Raw genomic sequence first — 12,472 nt, 5'->3', positions numbered from 1 at the left:
AATTCACATTTGCCAGGTTTCTTTAGTGGTCACTCTTATCTCTTGTTTCCAGAAGACAAATACTTGAAAAGAGAGGTACATTTGACTAGTGTGTGAGGCAGCATCAAGACAAATGGGGATGCTTGAAATGAGAAGACAGCTCTTCTGTCATTTTGGTTTTACCTAATACAGGGAGCAGTTGGGGATTTTTTTTTTTTTAAAGACCAGTTCCCCTTAGAATTGCCCTAGCAAATTCATGTAGTTGCCATCTATATTTTAATTTATTACAAAATTAAAAAATTAGACACTAGTATAAGGAGCATTAGAAAATGCAAGTTTTATATTTGATTTAGTTGCCTAGGGCTAAGTGCTATTTTTTTCTTTTTCAGAAATACTGGTAATAATTTAAAGTAAGCTCATTCCAGGAAAGACTCATTTTGGGGAGATTTTAAGGTCCCTTTCACTGACCCTAAAATTTTTCAATCTTCAGATTTTTATCTAGGAAAATAATGAGCTTCTTCTCATTGCTAAAACAGAATGTATGTATTTAAAACAAAACGAAACCAAGTCTTCATCTGGGCAAGGCAAGTGAAGTTCTACCAGTGAGGATTCTGGATGGAAAGTGTCTCCTCCTCTCGGGGCCTTTGTTTTCTTTATCTGTAAAGAACTGATTTGCTTTTTCTGTTGCCCTGCTCTTTTTTCTTTTCTTTTCTTTTTTCTTTTTTTTTTCCCCTAAGGTGCATGTAAATAGCTGAAGATGGTACAGAGTCCAGCCCAAAATATATTCCTTTCTGAGCATTCCTTCCACTTCCCTAACCTAAATACATGCATTAGAATGTAGCACAACCCTTTAGTAACTCCTCCAGCCAACTGCAAACTTATCTGTTGCCACAAGTTCTCTGTTGCCCTTTTCTCTCTCTAAATATTTTGGATTCTGTTCTTACAGCAGACTCCCAATCCATTAAGTATCTGAGCTGTCTAGTAAAAGGCTGGGCTTCCCATTTGGGAAAACAGAGATGTGTTACAGACTTTGGAGATGATGGTATCTTGTCATCTTCATATTTAATAATTTAATATAGACTTTATTTTTCATTTTTATTTTAAAAAATATGTATATGTAAGTGCCTCTTCTGGCCACAGTTCTGTTGCCCTGGTCTGCCATAGTCTTTAGCAGTTGCAGTGACCCGTTCTCACTGGGGGGACTTTGTCAGTGATCCTGCCCTCTCCCCTGTTGCATCCACGCTCTTTGCCTTGCATCTGGCAGGTCTTGGGCAGGATAAAAATATTTTGCCATATCCCCAGTGGTAGGAGACCTCTGGTGGCACTGGTATAAATGGCCTCATGGGCTCGAGACTGTTTATACTCTTCCCTGTAGGGAAAGAGGTTTTTCCTTTTACCCTTGCTACAGCAGCAGTGGGTCTTAACGTGTGCCTCGGGTGGTGTGGTTTACTGCTGCTCCCCACACAACTTAAGACTTTTGTTCAGTAGGGGAGAAGGGTCTAGTGCCTTTTGTGCCTTTTCTGCAGTTGAGGCTGCTCCTCCCCTCCAGGACTGCCCCACCAGAGGAGGTTGTCTCTGACCTCCTGCCCCGTTCCCAGTCTTTCCCCTGAGTGTCTGGCTGAGGTCTGTGGAGAAGAGCCCTGTAGATGGTTGTGAAGATACACTCACGTTAGCCCAAATTCAGCCTTTATCAATTTGTTAATAATTTTAGCTGGATTTTTATTACGTAGTTGTGTGGTGCCCTACATCTTTTCCTCTTTTGTTCTACTCCAGATCAGCCAGTGCTTACCTGCTGTTCTTGGGCAGTTTTTAGATTTCAGTCCACTTGGTTGTCCTGGAACCTCTGCTTTCTGATGATGAATTTAAGAAAAATTATTTTGTAGTTGGTTTGCTTTTGGTAACTCAAAACCAGTATTCTTTTCAACTTTCTACATCTGAGGTAGATATAGCACGCCTCTCAGGTATATTTATTTGTATATTTTAAACCCCACAGTATCTTATTGTTTTATATAGTCAATGTTCATAAGATATTTACTTATATACTTAGCTTTTTATTTTTTATTTTTTATTTTATTTTTATTACTCTTTATTTCTTCCTGATTTCCATGTTTCCATCCAAAATTATTTTCCTTCTCCATGAAGAACATCCTTTAGTATTTTTTTTCTTTGTGGATCTATTGTTAATAAACTCTTGTCTCTCTCTCTCTTTAATTGTTTGAGAGAGAGAGACACACACACACCAATTTGTTCCACTTACTATACGTTTATTAGTTGATTCTTGTATATGCCCTGATTGGGGATCAAACCCACAACATTGGCTTGTCAGAATGATGCTCTAACCAACCAAGCTACCTGGCCAGGGCCCTCCTCTTCTATTATTTTCTTTTCTTTTTCATCTTAAAAATGTCTTAATTTTGTTGACTTTCAGAAGGATTTTTTGCTGGGTTTAAAATAACTGATTGGCAGTTACTTTCTTTCAGTTCTTTGAAGATGCTTTGTTCCCATTTTTTATTTCAACAAGTCTGCTATCAATTTAATTGCTGTTTCTTTAAAGATAATGTATCTTTTTTCTTCTGGCCTTTAAGGTTTTCGTTTTCTTTCTTTCTTTTTTTCCCCAGTAGTGTAGTATGATGTGCCCAGGTCTGGTTTTGTTTTTTGGGTTTTTTTGTCCTTAAGGTTCGTAGAGCTGCTTAAATTTGTGGTGTGGTGTCTTTTCTCCATTTGGAAATTTCTCTGTCATTTTCTTTAAATAGTGTTTCTGACCCATTTTTTCTGTTCCTTCTGGGATTTCAATTATATGTATGGTAGACTTTTTTATTATGTTAGACACTATGTTTCGCATGTTACTTGGATCCTTCTCATCTTTATCTCCTATCATTTTTGACTTTGTGCTTTGGTCTTGTTATTTTCTATTGCTCTATTTTCTCATGTAGTAATCTTTTCTTCAGGTGTCTGATTTGCTCCTTAAACCTTCCGTTTGGTTCTTAATTTAAGTTACTATATTTTCCAGTTGTAGATTTTCATTTGATTCTTTTTTATAGATTACATTTCTTCATGGAAAGTCTCCACTTGCCTTCTAATTCATTGACTATATTAACCCAGTTCATATATACTAACCCCTTATCAGATAGATGATTCTCCTCTTCTTTAGGTTGCTTTTCACTCTATTGATTGTGTCCTTTGCTGCATAAAAGTTTTAAGGTTTGATGTAGTCCCATTTGTCTTATTACTTTTGTTTCCTGTGCTTTTGGTGTCATATTTATGAAATTATTATCAAATCTAATGTCATGAAGTTTCCCTCCTCATGTGTTCTTTTGGGAGTTATAGTTTCAGGTCTTATTATATTTAGGCCTTTAATCCATTTTGAGTTAATTTTTGTATATGGGCCCAACTTCTTTATTTTGCATATGGCTGTGCAGTTTTTCCAACACTGTTTGTTAAAGACACTCTCCCCATTGTGAAGCTTTGGCACTCTTGTCAAAGGTCATTTGACTATATTTGTGAGAGTTAGTTCCATTGGTCTGTGTGTCTTATCTGTGTGGCAGTACCAGAATGTTTTGATTACTGTGGTTTTGTAATGCATTTTGAAATCGAGAATGTGAGACCTTCAAATTTGTTCTTTTTCAGGGTTGTTTTGGCTATGTAGGGGTTCTTGAGATTCCATATGGATTTTTTGATGGATTTTTCTATTTCTGCAAAAAAAAAAAAAAAGTAATTGGGAGTTTGTTAGGGATTGCATTGATTCTGTAGATTACTTTGGGTAGTATTGACAGCAACAGTAAGTCTTCTAGTCCTTGAACACAGGATCTTTCCATTCATTGGTGTCTTTAATTTCTTTCAGCAGTGTTTTGTGGTTTTCAGTGTGGTACAAGTGTTTTTGCCTCCTTGCTTCATTCCTGGGTATTTTTCTTTTTGATGCTATTATAAATGCAATTGTTTTCTTAATTTCCTTCTCAGATCGTTCATTGTTAGTGTATAAAAACATCCAGTTTTTTGGGTGTTGATTTTGTAGTTTGCAACTTTGCTGAATTCATCATTTATCAGTTCTGTCAGGTTTTGGGGGTATCTTTAGGGCTTCCTACATATGCAGTCATGTTATATGTGAGCAGACATCATTTACCACTTCCTATCCAGTTTGGATGCCTTGTATTTCTTTTTCTTGCCTAATTAGTTTGGGTAGAACTTCTAATACTATGTCGAATAGAAGTGGCAAAATTGGGCATCCCTTTTGTTCCTCACCTTACAGTTTTGAAAAGCTGTCAGTCTTTGACTATTGAGTATGATGTTCATTGTGGGTTTTCATATAAAGTCATGTAACACTTAATGATGACAGTATGTTCTGTGAAATTCATCATTAGGTGATTTCATTGTGCAGACATCATAGTGTGTATCTACATACACCTCGATGGTATAGACTATTGCACATAGACAATACAGGATAGCCTATTGTTGCTAGGCTACTAATCTGTACAGCCTGTTACTACGCTGAATACTGCAAGCAGTTATAACATGTGGTATTTGTGTATCTAAAAATATAAAAAGTCACTATGTTATATACCTGAAACTAATATAATAGTATATGCCAATTATACTTTAATAAAATATTATAATGATAAAAACAAATATGGAAAAGCTACCATAAAAATACTGTATAAAAGATTAAAAAGCCCCGGCCAGGTAGCTCAGTTGTTTGGAGCGTTGTCCCATGCACCAAGAGGTTGCAGATTTGGTCCTGGTCGGGGCACGTATGGGAGGCAACTGATTTGTGTTTCTCTTTCACATTGATGTGTTTTTTTCCCCTCCTCCCAAATCAGTAAACATCCTTTGGTGAGGATAAAAAAAAGATTTTTAAACAGTGGTACACCTGTCTAGGGCACTTACCATGAATGGAGCTTGCAGAACTAAAAGTTGCTGTGGGTGAGTCAGTGAGTGAGTGAGTGGTGAATTAATATGAAGGCTAGGACATTACTGTACTCCACTCTGGGCTTTATAGACACTGTAGAGTTAGGCTACATTAAATATGTAAAACAATGTGGTATTAAAGTAAGCACAAGAGAAAATGATGTAATTAAGAGGCATGGTAAACACAAGATGTATGAGGCTGTTCCCTGCATAACACAGCATACTGTTTTACAGCAAACATTTTTTTATGTGTTGAAAGAGTACATTCTAAATGATAAATGGTATAGTAAATACATAAACCAGTAACAGTTGTTATTAAAATCAAGTATTATGTACTGTACATAATTGTATGTACTGTACATATACTGCTGACAATGCAGTGGTTTTGTTTCCACTGTCGCAACTACATGATTGATATACATACAGCATTATGACAGCTACAGTGTCACTAGGTGATAGAAGTTTTTCGGCTTCACTGTAATCTAAGGGCCCACCATGTATATGCTGTCCATTGCTGAAACATTATTATGCAGTCAGTGCATGACTATATGGTTACGATAACTTCCTGTTTTAGTTTGTTGAGTTCTTTATCATGAGTTTTAAGTTTTGTCAAATGCCTTTTTTGCATCAATCGAGATGTTTATGTTTTTGTTCCTTCTATTAATGTGGTTTATTACATTGTTTGATTTTTATATGTTAAACCACCCATGCATTTCATGAATAAATTCCACTTGGTCATGGTGTATAATACGTTAATATAAGACTGAATTTGGTTTACTGGTATTTTGTTGAAAGTTTTTTTTTTTTGTTTGTTTGTTTTGGCATTAGTATTCACAAGAGGTATTGATTGGTTTGTGGTTTTCTTATGGTATCTTTTGTCTGGCTCTTGTATCAGAGTGACGTTGGCTTCATAAAATGAATTAGGAAGTGTTTCCTCCTTTTTATTAATTTTCTTGGAAGAGTTCGAGAAGGATTGGTATTAAGTCTTCTTTAAATGTTTGGTAGAATTCACCAATAAATCCATCTTGTCCTGGGTTTTCTTTGTTGGGAGGTTTTAGATACTAATTTAATCTCTTTACTAGTTATAGTAATATTCAGATTTTCTATTTCTTCTTGATTCAGACTTGGTATGTGTCTAGAATTTGTGCATTTCATCTAGATTATATAATTTGTTGGTGTATAGTTGTTCATAGTATTTCTTATAATCTTTTTTATTTCTGTAAAATTGATGGTAATGTTCCTGCTGTCATTTCATTTCTTTTTTCTTAATCTAGACTAAAGGTTTGTTAATTTGGTTGATCTTTTTAAAGAATCACATACTGGTTTTTCTATTCTCTGTTTTATATATCTTTGCGCTAATCTTTATTATGTCCTTCCTTATGCTAGCTTTGGGTTTAGTGTGTTCTTTTTCTAAGATCCTTAAGGTATAAAGTTAGATTGTTGGTTTGAGATGTGCTGCTGCTTTTTTTTAAAAAAATTCTCACCCAAGGACATTTTTTTTTTTCATTGCTTTTAGACAGAGAGGAAGGGAGAGAGGAAGGGAGGGAGAGAAACATCGATTGGTTGCCTCCCGTACGCGCCTGGACCGGGGATCATACGCACCCGGACTGGGGATGGAACCTGCAACCTAGGTATGTGCCCTGACCGGGAATCGAACCCGCAACCTTTCGGCTACGGGACGATGCTCCAACCAACTGAGCTACACCGGCTAGGGCGAGATGTGCTTCTTTTTTTAATGTAAGTGTAAAAAGCTGTTAAATTCTTAGAACTGTTTCACTGCATTTCATAAGTTTTACTATACTGTGTTTCCATTTTCATTTGTCTTAAGCTATTTTCTAATTTCTTTTCTAACCCAATGGATGCTTTAGGATATATTTAATTTTTACATATTTGTGAATTTTCCAGATTTTCTTCTATTAATTTCATTGTGATTCAAAAAAGATACGTTCTGTGATTGCAGTCCTTTTGTGTTTATTAAGACTTGTTTCGTGGCCTGGCATCTGGTCTATCCTGGAGATGTTTCAGTCTTTTTGAGATACAGTTCCTATTTCCTTTGCTGAGTTCCAACTAAAAGTGTGGAGTGTGTTTATCTGGGCTTCTCTTCCTTGGTGAGCCCTAAATTTGTTTTCATCACCCCAATTTTATGAGACTTCCCACGGATCTTTACCTTCTTAACCTTTTGTCTTCTACTTTCAAATAGGTAAATGCCTTGAAAGGAGAAGTGGAGTCAAATGTTGGGCTGAACTCTGCTCTCTATTCCCTGTCTCTGGAATCTGTGGCCTCATACCCTAGCTGTCTTGATAGTTTTGATGTCTTCAAACAGGTTCTTTTTTATTCTTTTGTACTTGTTTTAGGCTGGAAAACTGGTGTAATGCCAGTTAGTGTCTTATAACCAAAGTTGAAACACCCCGTAAGTGCTATGAGAGTGATAGTTTCAGGTTGTTTAGGGAGTATATAGAGCATAAAACTAACTCCTGTGTGTTAAAAAACTTCTACATTCTCTAAAAAAAAAAAAAAAGTAATGTAATTTAACTTTTTACAAAAAGGATCTTAAAAGATTTGTATCTTTGTTTTTTAATTGTATACTGGGTCCAGCACAAATAACGCCCCTCTTTTATTACAAAATCAAATCATAGTACGTAAGCATGTAATTCTCTAACATAACAATATCATACTCAAGCACAACCATATGACATTTTAGGTGAAATGATCAAATTAAAACAATAAATTAATGCATCCATATTATTACCCTACCAACCATACTCAAACAGGTGTTACTTTGGCTGGACCCTGTATTTTGGAGAACTTTTCATATTAGGACTATAAATGCATCTTTATTTTTAAAGGCAATTCTGAAGGATATGTTAAAAAATACACAAATATATCAGAGGTGCTTGAAAAATAAATTTTTGGTTTCATACTCTCAGTTCTCCAGAAGGAAATAGTGTTTTTGTTTTGTTTTGACTTTTGGTTTTGCCCTTCATTTTTGAGATCTCTCCTTCTAAGGACATAGAAATGTTTAAGTCAGAAATATATATAACCCAGAATGATACAGTTGGTATTTTTTGCTAGTTTCTGCCATTCAGACTGAAGTACACATAGCATGGCACAATTAATGAAGTATTTTACAAGGGAGAAAGACTCCAATACTAGTTCAATTCAATAGGCAGTATTGGGGGGTTTTGTTTGTTTTGTGCTCTTCTGTTTTTAAACAGATATAGAAAACCATACAAAACAAATGTTGAACTTGGTGAATTACTGTATACAGTGTCCTTGAAGCCACCACCCAAGTCAAGAAATAGAACTTCACTGGCCACTCCAAAAGTTTCCCTTGTGTCTGGTTTCACATAACTGCTGTGTCTCCCTAAAAGAACCCTTTCCTTTCATGTTAGTCCCTTCTTTATCTTTGTGGTTTTATCACCCAAGTGGGTATCCTTCCACATTGTACTTTGGTCTTGCTGTTTGACTTTAAAATGTGTTCGAGTGCCTTTTAATCTGCAGGTTTTTCTCTCTGTATAGATTATTAACCTGTTGAGGAATCTGGGCCATTTGACATGTTGAGAGTCCCTACAATTCTGGATTTTGGTGATTGTATAGTTAATGATATGGTTCTATTTTTCACTGTATTTCCTGCAAATTGTTAGCTGGATCCAGAGGTTTGAGACACAGATTGATTTCGACCTATTGTCATTGTGGTATCCTGTTCTCATCAGGATGCATGTACTATCTGATTGTCTTTCTCTGTTCCCATGATCTACTACTGTGAACCCAATTACCTCAAAACATAGTGACTTAAAACCAGAACCATTCCATTGTATCTCATAACTTTGTAGGTCACGACTTCAAGGAGGGCTCTGTGGAAGATAATTCTATGCCGTGAGGCATACATTTGGTGGATGGACTCTGGTCAGGAGTTTCTAAGATGGCTTTAATTGCAGGTTTGCCACTCTGGTAGGAATGACTGAAAGGCTGGACTTAGCTGGGCTCCTCTTGCTTTCTATGACTTGCCAGAGATTCCCTGCTCTCTCTCTGTTTTTTAAAGATTTTATTTATCTATTATTATTCTTTTCTTTTAGAGAGAGGAGAAGGGAGGGAGAAAGAGAGGGACAGAGAAAAAAGAGAAACATCGATGCATGAGATAAAACATCCATCTATTTTATTGCCTTTGCATACCCTCAGTTGGGGACTGGCCTGTAACCCAGGCTTGTGCCTGACTTGGAACCAAACTGCCAACCTTTCCTTTGGCGGGATGACACACAACCAACCAAGCCACACCCATCAGGGCTCCTGGTCTCTTGACACTGTCTCTCCAGCAGAGTAGTCTGAGTTCTTGCATGGTAAGTGCCAAGCACTTCATGGACATAGAGCAAAACCATCACAATAACTAGTAAATTTTGGGTGGAGATACTTTGAATATCATGTTTCTCTTTAAAGTTTCACTCAACAGTTTTATCATTTATATGTTAATCTTGCCAGTAGCAGTTATTACCTGAAGTGTTCTAATGGGAATTTTCTGTTTTTCTCGTTCTTTCTACTTTAACTAGCATTTTTCTATAAAAAGGGTGTCTTATATCCTATAAATAAGTTCTCAAGAGTTATTTATTCAGTTGTCAGTCACATCAGTATGAACTCATGGATGTTTTAAACATTTTTTGAGTTATAATCTAACACTATCATAATTTGTTACTCCAGATTTTTTAGCTGTGGCCATTGGGAGCTCTTTCAGGTTGGCTCTTATGTCCTTTGGACTTCAGGCTAGTTTTTAAAATGTTTTTCTGGCCTACTTTTCCTGTAGGATGTTTTCTGTTCGCTATTTTCTTGTTTTCCCCATATATATAGCATTTTTTTGTGTGTGAAATTAGTTTTTCTGAACATTTAGAAGGCATGGTTAAGCATAGTATTTCCAACAGAGAGCTTCCTTATCTGTTGTTTTCAGGTAGTATTTACAAATATGGTAGTTTATTGTTAAGATTTCCTGGCTTTGTTATCTTCTCCTTTTTTCCTCTTCGTCTCTATTGTACTTGTCTTGTAAACTTTTGATTTTGTTCACACCACTTTCTCCTCAGTTGGGAGTCCTGTCCTAGCTGTTTGGTTTCAAGAGTCCATAGAGGCTTGAATTCCTTCTCCATAGACCTTAGGTAGGCCTCTTCCACTCACCTTTTCTGCTCACTAAAACCTCATCTGTTTTCAAATACAGTCCTTGGATTGTTTCCCTGTGTTTTCTAGTGAACACCTGTTGGCTCTTTTGTTGTTTGTCTGCTCTTAGATCCATTAGCTAGCCTGTTCCTTCTACTTAGGCTTTTACTGAAGCTGAAACTATAGAAATCTTACAGATGTTACTGGTTTGTCCCCAGCCACTTAGAAGTTAGAGTTCTTGGAGATAACTAAATTATGCCAAGTTTTGTTATAAATGTCCATAGTACTTTGGTTTTCCTTTTTAATTGCACTTTTTAAAAAAAGTTATATTTTATTGGTTATGCTATTACAGTTGTCCTTGTTTTTCCTCCTATGCCCCCCTTCACCCAGCACCCCCACTCCCTCAAGCAGTTCCCACACCATTGTCCTTGCCCATGGGTCATGTGTATAAGTTCTTTGGCTACTCCATTTCCTGTGCTGTACTTTACACCCCCATGGCTATTCTGTAACTACCTATCTGAACTTCTTAATCCCTGCACCTCTTCACTTTTTCCCCTACCCCTGCCTCCCATCTGGCAACCATCACAGTACTCTCTGTATCCATGCTTCTGTCTGTTTTTCTTGTTTGCTTAGTCTGTTTTTTAGATTCAATTGTTGATAGATACGTATTTTTGCCATTTTATTTTTCATAGTTTTGATCTTCTCTTTTTCTTTTTGACCTTTTTCTTAAATAAGTTCTTTTAACATTTCATATAATAATTGTTTGGTGATGATAAACTCCTTTCTTCCCTCAGAAGCTCTTTATCTGCTCTTCAATTCTAAATGATAGCTTTGCTGGATAGAGCAACCTTGGCTGCGGGTCTCTGCTTTTCATGACTTTGAATATGTCTTGCCAATCCCTAGTATCCTGCAAAGTTTCTTTTAAGAAATCAGCTGATAGTCTTTTGAGCACTCCTTTGTAGGTAATTATCTCCTTTTCTCTTGCTGCTTTTTAAGATTCTCTCTTTATCTTTAACCTTTGGCATTTTAATTATCATGTGTCTTGGAGTGGGCCTTTTTGCATCCATCTTGTTTGGGACACTCTACTTCCTGGACTTGCATGTCTGTTTCCTTACCAAATTAGGGAAGTTTTCTTTCATTATTTTTTCAAATAGATGTCCAATTTCTTGCTCTTCGTCTTCTCCTCTGGCACCCCCATGCTATGAATGTTGGACCTCTCGAAATTGTCCCAGGGCTGCTTATATTATCCTCATATTTTGGGGTTATTTTTTCTTCTTCTTGTTTCTTCCTTATGTTCCAAACCATTGATTTAATTCTCCGCTTCACCCACTCTGCTGTTGTTTCCCTGTAAATTGTTCTTATTTCAATTAGCGTCTCCTTAATTTCTGACTGGATCTTTTTTATGCTGTTGAGGTCCTCACTAAGTTTCTTGAGCATCCTCATAACCATTGTTTTGAACTGTGCATCTGATAGATCGCTTGTCTCCATTTCATTTAGTTCTTTCCCTGGAATTTTGATCTGTCCTTTCATTTGGGCCATGTTTCTTTGTCTCCTTGTTTTGGCAGCCTCCCTGTGTTTGTTTCTATGTATTAGGTGGAGGTGCTTTGACTCTGTGTCTTGGTAATATTGCCTAATATAGTAGGTGTCCTGCAGAGTCCAGGGGCACAGCCTACCCTATCACCCAAGCTGGGTACTTGAGATGTGCTCTTCATATGGTCTGAGTACACTCTCCTCTTGTAGTTGAGCCTTGGTTGCTTTGGGCAGATAAATGGGAGGGATTTATCCAGGCCAATCAGCTGCAAGGATTGGCTGTGACCACTGATGACCAACGTCCGCCCTCCATGGAGGACCAGCTGTGCAGGGGCAGGGTGGTGGTGCTCTGACATGGTCTGTAGCTCTCCACTGGGTGTACTGGCCCTGGGGTTTCCCAAGTGGTGCAGGCCAAGGTCAGCCCCCACCGGTGTTTTGCCCAGGGCCGCCTTGCCTGAGTTATAAAGGAATCTAAGAGGGCTGCTATTTGTGCTGGGTTTGGAGTTTCCCAGGCGAAGTCAAGCTGTGAATCTAGGCTGGATACTGCTAGTGCCAGGGCTGGGACTCACTGAGGCCAGCTGTTGCTTGTTTCATGGGATTTAGGAAGTTGTGAAGCATGAGCTAAGAACAGCCATTCATATGGAAAAGCAACTTCAGTGGGCTCCTAAGCTGGGAGGGGTGGAGTCTCTGGGGACCTCCAATCCTCTGGGGACCTCCAGTGTGGGTCAGTCAGTGTTAGCCAGGTTGATGGAGTCACAGATACGGCACCAGATTGCTGGGTCCAAGGCTCAGCCTGGATGAATGTGGTTTCTTTAATTCCGTAGTTATCAGACTGTCATTCAGCTTGATTTCTGACAGTTCTGAGTGATGGCTGTTCTATATTTTAGTTGTAATTTTGATGTGGTTGTGCGAAGAGGCAAGCCAT

At 37.5% G+C, this 12,472-nt stretch overlaps 1 protein-coding gene across 2 annotated transcripts in view; it reads left to right on the top strand.

Moving 5' to 3' along the window:
- Positions 1–12,472, top strand: part of TNPO3 (transportin 3) — a 91,063-nt gene that overhangs the window by 12,611 nt on the left and 65,980 nt on the right. The window contains exon 1 of one of the 2 annotated variants that reach the window (XM_054563824.1): positions 6,486–6,618. The exons of the other annotated variant lie outside the window; for it this stretch is intronic. The gene's annotated coding sequence lies outside the window, so the exon portion shown is untranslated. Of the gene's footprint in view, positions 1–6,485; positions 6,619–12,472 lie in introns of those variants that run through there. 2 annotated transcript variants of the gene reach the window in all.

The sequence above is a fragment of the Pteronotus mesoamericanus genome, unplaced genomic scaffold (genome assembly GCF_021234165.1).
Source record: "Pteronotus mesoamericanus isolate MK-2021 breed Mesoamerican mustached bat unplaced genomic scaffold, CSHL_Meso_final scaffold_85, whole genome shotgun sequence".
Lineage (NCBI taxonomy): Eukaryota > Metazoa > Chordata > Mammalia > Chiroptera > Mormoopidae > Pteronotus > Pteronotus mesoamericanus.
This window is presented reverse-complemented; position numbering and strand designations above follow the sequence as displayed.